Genomic DNA, 8,092 nt, shown 5'->3' on the forward strand with positions numbered 1-8,092 from the left:
AAAATGACAAAACATAATTCTTATTGTGAGACTTGGGGAGTTTGTATTTTTCCACCGTTTATGACTTTATGGTATAAATAATCTTCCATCGTTTCATTGAATTTTTATACAAGTTCATAAAATAATTTTTTACTCCGTACTTTTTTTGTTTTCATAAAATCAATGAAACTTCACATGTTAGTGAGTTTTAAATCTGGAAACTGGTGAAAACTGAAAATCATAATTTCGATGACTAGACTTTTCAGAGATTCATATTCTTTATTTTTGCCGGCACCAATTTTACTCTATCAACGCGAATATTTTATATTCTTTAGTCACACACAACTAAGAAAAGACGTAACTTAATGCACCATGATGTTTGAACTATAGCAACACAAGAGTGGGTTGATATTTAGAAAGTAGTGTTAGCCCACGCGCTATGCGCGACACAAAATATTTTTGCTCTATTAATTAGACATTGTAAATAAACTAAATAAAATATAAAATAATATCATTACATAAGATTAAAAAATAAAAAAATATGGTACAATATGTTAAATAATTATACATATAAAATTAAATAAATTCTAAACTAAACCAACATAAAATATTTGTAATTACGACACTTATAGGTTTGTACAGTGAAGAAAATATCATCGTTACAACAAAGATACTCCAATACTAAAATACTATCGATTGGTATAAAATATTTAATACACAACTAAAAAGTATAATGGGCACAATGATATCATCATTAAAAGATAAAATGATGTATAAATTTAAAAAACACACACATATAAATATTAGAACAATAAAACAATAGTTCGTAAGACATGAAAAACTTAGTATATGTGAACAACCTTAATTGTACAACAATAAGAATAGCAAAATAGAACAAATATAAAATAAAACACAAATTGCACTATCCCGCTTACTCTTTCCCAGCCTTATTTTCCACCTTAATCTCCAAATTAATGATTTATTCATATGCGCGAAACTGACTGTAGATCGTTAAGGAATGTGAATTCGAAGATGTTAACAAATTTTTATTTTTGGCGACAATTTGTGACAGAGTGAGGAGAGAAATTGAAGAAATGAAATAGAATCTTACCATTAATACATATTTATAGATATAAAGTATTGGGCAATAATTATAAATGTAGCGGTTACTAATTAATAATTTGCATGATTACACCTCATTTTTAATTAGTATTTAAGTTTATGGAATAAGACGTTTTATTCTTATATATTAAAAGTTCATGGCATTTAATTGGTTGACCTTTCAATATAATAACTCTAAAATTTATATGTTCATTAATCATTTACTACCTCTGTCCCTGAAAATTTGATACATATTACCATTTCGGTCCGTCCCTGAAAATTTGATACACTTCACTTTTACTATTTTTGGTAGTGGACCTCATATTCCACTAACTCATTCCTACTCACATTTTATTATAAAACTAATACTTTAAAAGTAGGACCCACATCCCACCAACTTTTTCAACTCACTTTCCATTACATTTCTTAAAACCCGTGTCGGGTCAAAGTGTAGCAAATTTTGGGGGACGGAGGTAGTATAATTTTTGATTATAATGTATGACTACATTCAAGATGAAACGGCAGTATATGAGTTTAAAATTGTATTTACAATTAATCATTATCAATTAATATTGGAATGGCCATGGGAAGGAATTAATTATTTGATAAATATTTAATTTGATCCCATTATTTATAAATATTCAAGAATGAGGATAAAACTTATAAATATTTCAAAAGAAGGCCAAAACTCGCCTTTTATATACGTATAGATTAGACATGTGGGCTGAACAATAGGCCATCAATTTGTGGATGTATTTTCTGAGTGTTGGACACCATGCCCATCTCCCTCTAGATATATAAATTGTGCCGCTCTTCCAAGATTGGCTGCAGCCTCTGCCAAATCATCCGTCAACGGCCAACCGGCCACCATGGTCGTGTTCATCTCCTTCCACGCCTCCCTTAACAAAAACCTCACGTGCTCTTGCGCTTCTTCTTTGAAACATTTTTCTCCTTCATGTAGCACTGGATTGCTTTTGGCACGTCGCTCCTCTTTAGCTCAAACTAGGTTAAAAAAAGAGCAATCAGAGAAATTACAAAATGCATCTTATATACTCTTTTTGTCCCTTAAAAATTGGATTATTTACCATTTTTGCCGCATTATTATATGTGAGTCTTGTTCTATTAAATTAGTCTTTTTAAACACCAAAATTTGTCTCTATTTATTGCTTTACGCACAAAACAAAACTTATTAATCTACTTGACCAAAACTAAAGAGTTAGGTACCTGTGTAGTCCCAAGATCATCAGCAAGCCTTAAAATCATTCCTGAGAGGTTAAGTATGTTATGATATTCATACAAGCTCTCGGTGACCCTTTTTTCGGTGCTCGAGTTTGGTAATGTGAAATGAAGCTGGGATATTATCGTTGAGATATTCTTCTAAGCTTGGTGTATATCCACTGTAATACCATTGAGCCTCCTTAAAAAATCCTTCAACCAAGCTTAACCACTGCCGAAAAATATATAAATAAATTGAAATAATTTTAATTTATTTTACGAGTAAAATTTAATGCAGAGGGGAACAAGAAGATACCGATTTTTATAGATATAGTATAGAGATGAAATGCTGATCTATAAGAATATCATATGCCAACCGTGATACAAAGTTGTATAGTGCCAAATAACAAACTTGGATGTAATAAGGAAGTTGGCTAACTGATTCAATGTGCCATCTGAAATTTAATCTTAAATCATATTTCCAATTCTACTAAGATTATAGTATTAGTTAGGCAGTGGGCATGATCAATTGCACACTTTTCTTAAATTGTTAACTTACTAACTCATCAACGCAGTATCTAAAAAATGTCAACACCATGATATTAGTATGTCAATACAAATTTAATTGATACACTTATGTCTTTGTGATAACTTTTAATAATAGATGTAAACATAGAGACATAAGTACGTCAATTAAATTTGTATTGACACACTATTATCATCGCATTGATATTTTTAATATACTGCATTGATGAGTTGACAAGTTAGCAATTAAAAAGGAGTTAACATTATAACGCACTTCAGGTAGGCAGATAACATATATACTCACCTCCAGATTGTGTCAGTAAATAGTTGCAATTCATCTAATGTGCCATACACATCATAAACATCCTCAATAATTGTGACAAAAGAAATTATAATGGCTGCTATTTTTCTCTGATATTCATATTGATGAGGCTCAAACAATGCAACTGCCCAAAAGTAGCATTCCACAATCCTATCCCTAACAAATGGGAGCTTTTCAGCTAGGCATGAATTACTCCACCACCTAATTAATTAAAAACATTTTAAGAGATTCAATTCGTGCATAAATAATTCTATATGCCTGGACAAACATTTCTTAATTTCATACCTTGAGACATCTTTGAGTTCTTCTTGATATGTTGTTTTCTTAATATTAAAGTCGAGTTTCGCAAGCTCGGAGATGAGTGGATTCATGTCTGGCCTTCTCACGTAAGCATCTAAGAACCATCTTGCATCAAGTGCTTGACTCCTCCAGTGAAGAGGAAGATCCAAAGAATGGCGAATCCACGATAACATATTATCGTCGATTTCCTCACTAACACCTTTGTCAAGATTTTTCTGCAGACATTTTGTGGAACTGTCTTGCTAGCTCCAATGTGTCTTCACCTTCTGTCAAAAGGAATGATGCTTCGTAAAGTTGTAACATTCCTTTCGTATTGCGAGCAAGGCTTTCCTTGAAATCACAACCCTTCTCGTTCTTGAAACGATTAAATACTTCTACAATTGTGATACAAGAAGATTAGCAATCAAAGAAATAAAACATGTCAATTACATGTCTTATTTAGTACTACCTTGGGAAACATTAAAACCACGTTGTCCGAGGAGTCTGAATCCAAGAGCTGTGAAATACATATCACTTTCATTGTAAGGGAAACATTTGGCCTCATCATCATATATACTCCCTCCGTTCCATAGTAATGAAGGCATTTCTTCTCGACACGGAGATTAAGAAAAATTTTGTTAGTTGAGTTAAGTAAAGGGAGAATAAATTGGAGAATGAATTGAAAAAAGTAAGAGAGAGTAAAGTAGATGTGGAAAAATGTGTTGACTTTTACTAAAAAGGGAAATGACTCTATTACTATGGAACATACAAAAATGACAAAATGACTCTATTACTATGGAACGAAGGGAGTACAATTTTAACATCTTCTTTATATCATCTTGGAAAAAATAAGACAATCCCAAATATTTCAAGTCATCAATCAACTCCAACCGTTGGACATGCTTCATTTTTTCCTTTAGCAACATCTTCACTTGAAAAATCAGCTCTTCTCTCCTTTTCAAATGCTTTTCCCCCTATGGAAATACATATACATAATAGTGACGGAATGTAATCAAATGCAAACTCTAAATATTGTACAAACTCCAAACTATGATCGGACCAGTTAGAAATGTCAACAGATGACAAAATAGTAGCAACAAAAAATGTCACACAGTGTCAAAGGTTGATGTTGTGTTGATAATGTGTTAACATTTTCTGTTGCTACTATTTTTTCATCTGTTGATATTTTTTAACGGTCCAGATCATAGTTTGGAGATTGTATAATATATGAATTTCCAATTTATCACTATCCTAATATTGACAATGAATGAATATAATTTGCAACTGAATTAGTATATTTAGCGAAGATGAATGATACCTTATATAAAGTATTAACAGACTGAATATAACTGAAATCCCAAAGAGAAGGCTGGTAGTTTCCACAACGTCGGGTTTGATCAGAATCTACCTCTATCGAGCAAGAAACTCGGATGCGAGGGGCTGGTGCAGTACGAGAGAAATGTAACGCATTTGAACGTCTCGTCCTCTCTAAGTCGGGGAGGATCATTAACGGTATGCTAATGCTAGACATAATTTATGATGCTCTAGTTGAATTGGTCTTCAAATTGTAATGTTTATGCTTTGTGATCTCTATCGAACTCTATTTATTGAAATCTTCTTGCAAAGTAAATTCATGTGCTACTTAAAGTTTGTATCCTAGCAGCAATTAAATATATGATGCAGTTAGTATTTTTTTTAAGATACTACTACTGATTTTGGCTACAATAATTGAATTCAGAGTTGTAACTAAGTAATCAATTTTGAAGTATAACAAATCAAATTTTGTAGTAGTAGGTAACATCTAGGGAACTAAATGTATTATTATATGGTTAAGTGCAAATCAATCAAACAATATAATTGTAAGTTCGGTTGGATGTTGGTTGTTGGTTGTCGATTGAATAGTTACTTCTAAGAAACTATATCCGCATCTAATAGCGTTTGCGTGAGAAATTGGTGAATAGGGTACCTTCGTCCCACAGTAAGTGTCACATTTTGCCATTTCAGTCACATTAAGAGTTACATTTCACTTTTACCATAAATGATAAGTAGACCCTGCATTCCACCAACTAATTCTATTCACATTTTATTATAAAACTAATATATATAAGTGAGACTCATAATCCACTAACTTATTTAACTCACTTTTTTCATATGTCTTAAAACTCGTAATCACACTAAATGTGACACTTAATGTGGGACGGAGGTAGTATTATGTTAGGATATATATGTATTAGTTTGATTTATTAGAAGATGTAGATTATTTTAGTAACAATCGGTAGAAGAGAAGAGTTATACTCCACTCCTCCAACTCGTCGTTCTCCTCCTCTTCGTTGAGTGCAAATAAATCATTAGGGTCCAGATCTTCTTCGTTGACTTCAAAAGGAACGAACTCGAATTGACCAACAACATAGCCATAGCCATAGCACATAATGAGAAGATAGCTGTGATTCAATTGAGAAAGCTCTCATTCATTGCTTGGATAATGGGCACACAAAAGCCCTACATAGGGTTTTGGGGGACTCATCTGGACCATAACCAAAAATTTGCTACCACCACTGTTATGAATGAAAGCTTGAATTGGAACAAGCGGGCACTTGATGTTGCAACGAGCAAGCATGCTGACTTGGTCCACGAGACATTCAAACTCACGCTAGTGTGCGTGAATAACAAGCTTGATTTAAAAAATGCCAACACTCTATTGGCCGTGACGGATACGCTTATCGCAACAAAGGAATGGCTGGAAAAGTTTACGAGTTGGCCGGGAAGTATAAGTATGTCAAGGTGGAGGAGATGTAATAAGGTATGTTTTTCTTCATCATTTATTACGTGTTGCAACTAAGATATTTTGGTTGAAAATTGAAAATAGAAGAGGAAGCGGAAAATTAGAAAATAGAAGGTAGAAGAGATAACTAAATTTTTGAATTACGAAGTTTTGTAGAGTAATTTCAAAATTATGAAGGCACCTATGTCACACCTGTGACCTCTGGACTCTTTGTCGGTGTTGTGACCAGATTTTGAGAAACTTGAAGAACTCCACAGTAAGTGGGAAGGAATGTTAAGAAAAAACGAAATCTTCCTCCGTTAGAACATGTAAAACCGACTCTTGAATTAAATTTTCTTCCCCGTTGATAACCCCTCATGTTGGAATACATCTAAGTTGCATGTTGAATCATGGAATTAAATGTGTCGTGTATGTTAGTTTTTAGTTGACTCATAATATTTTAATGTGATGTGAACTTTGTTAACTCATAATATTTTAATATGATATGAACTTTGGGTGAGTGAATTCTCACCAAGGGTTATATATACATCTTTCTTCTTATCTGTTTACCATCATACTTCATCTCTCTCACACACAACCAATTAAAAAAAAATGGGCTATAACTAAAAAATTGCTACAACCACTGTTATGAATGAAAGCTTGAATTGGAACAAGCGGGCACTTGATGTTGCAACGAGCAAGCATGCTGACTTGGTCCACGTGACATCCAAACTCATCCTAGTGGGCGTGAATAACAAACTTGATTTGAAAAATGCCAAAACTCTTTTGGCCGGGTGAACAAGCGGGCACTTGATGTTGCAACGAGCAAGCATGCTGACTTGGTCCACGTGACATCCAAACTCATCCTAGTGGGCGTGAATAACAAACTTGATTTGAAAAATGCCAAAACTCTTTTGGCCGGGAACCCTGAATGGGACGGATACGCTCATCGCAACAAAGGAATGGCTGGAAGAGTTTACGAGTTGGCCGGGACGTATAAGTATGTCAAGGTGGAGGAGATGTAATAAGGTATGTTTTTCTTCATCATTTATTACGTGTTGCAACTGAGAAATTTGGGTTGAAATTTGAAAATGGAAGTGGAAGCGGAAAATTAGAAAATAGAAGGTAGAAGAGAGAACGAAATTTTTGAATTACGAAGTTTTATAGATTAATTTCAAAATTACGAAGGCACCTATGTCACACCTGTGACCTCTAGACTCTTTGTCGGTGTTGTGACCAGATTTTTAGAAACTTGAAGAACTCCACCGTAAGTGGGAAGGAATGTTAAGAAAAAAACGAATTCTTCCTCGTTTAGAACCATTATCACATTATACTGCTAAAACCGACTCCTGAAATAAATTTTCTTGCCAATTGATAACCCTTCATGTTGGAATGCATCTAAGTTGCATGTTGGATCATGGAATTAAAATGTGTCGTGTATGTTAGTTTTTGGTTGACTCATAATATTTTAATGTGATGTGAACTTTGTTAACTCATACTACCTCCGTCCATCAAAATTTGTCCCATTTTTCCATTTTCGTCCGTCCCCCAAGACTTGTCTCATTTTACTTTTACCATTTTGGTAGTGGACCTCATCTTCCACTAACTCATTCCTACTTACATTTTATTATAAAACTAATATATAAAAGTAGGACCCACAATCCACTAACTTTTTCAACTCACTTTCCATTACATTTCTTAATATCCGTGCCGGGTCAAAGTGAGACAAATTTTGGTGGACGGAGGTAGTAATATTTTAATGTGATATTTCATCTCTCTCACACAACCAATTAAAAAAAATGGACCGTAACCAAAAAATTGCTACCACCACTGTTATGAATGAAAGCTTGATTCGAACAAGCGGACACTTGATGTTGCTACGAGCAAGCATGCTGACTTGGTCCACGTGG

The 8,092-nt window shown here is 33.7% G+C and overlaps 1 pseudogene; it reads right to left on the reverse strand.

Annotated features, from left to right (window-relative positions):
* Window positions 1-1,791: 1,791 nt before the first annotated feature.
* On the reverse strand, window positions 1,792-4,952 carry LOC125205634 ((+)-sabinene synthase, chloroplastic-like; annotated as a pseudogene).
* Window positions 4,953-8,092: the final 3,140 nt, after the last annotated feature.

This window comes from Salvia hispanica, chromosome 6 (genome assembly GCF_029641045.1).
Source record: "Salvia hispanica isolate PSC_SH4W2 chromosome 6, Shi_PSC_v1, whole genome shotgun sequence".
NCBI lineage: Eukaryota > Viridiplantae > Streptophyta > Magnoliopsida > Lamiales > Lamiaceae > Salvia > Salvia hispanica.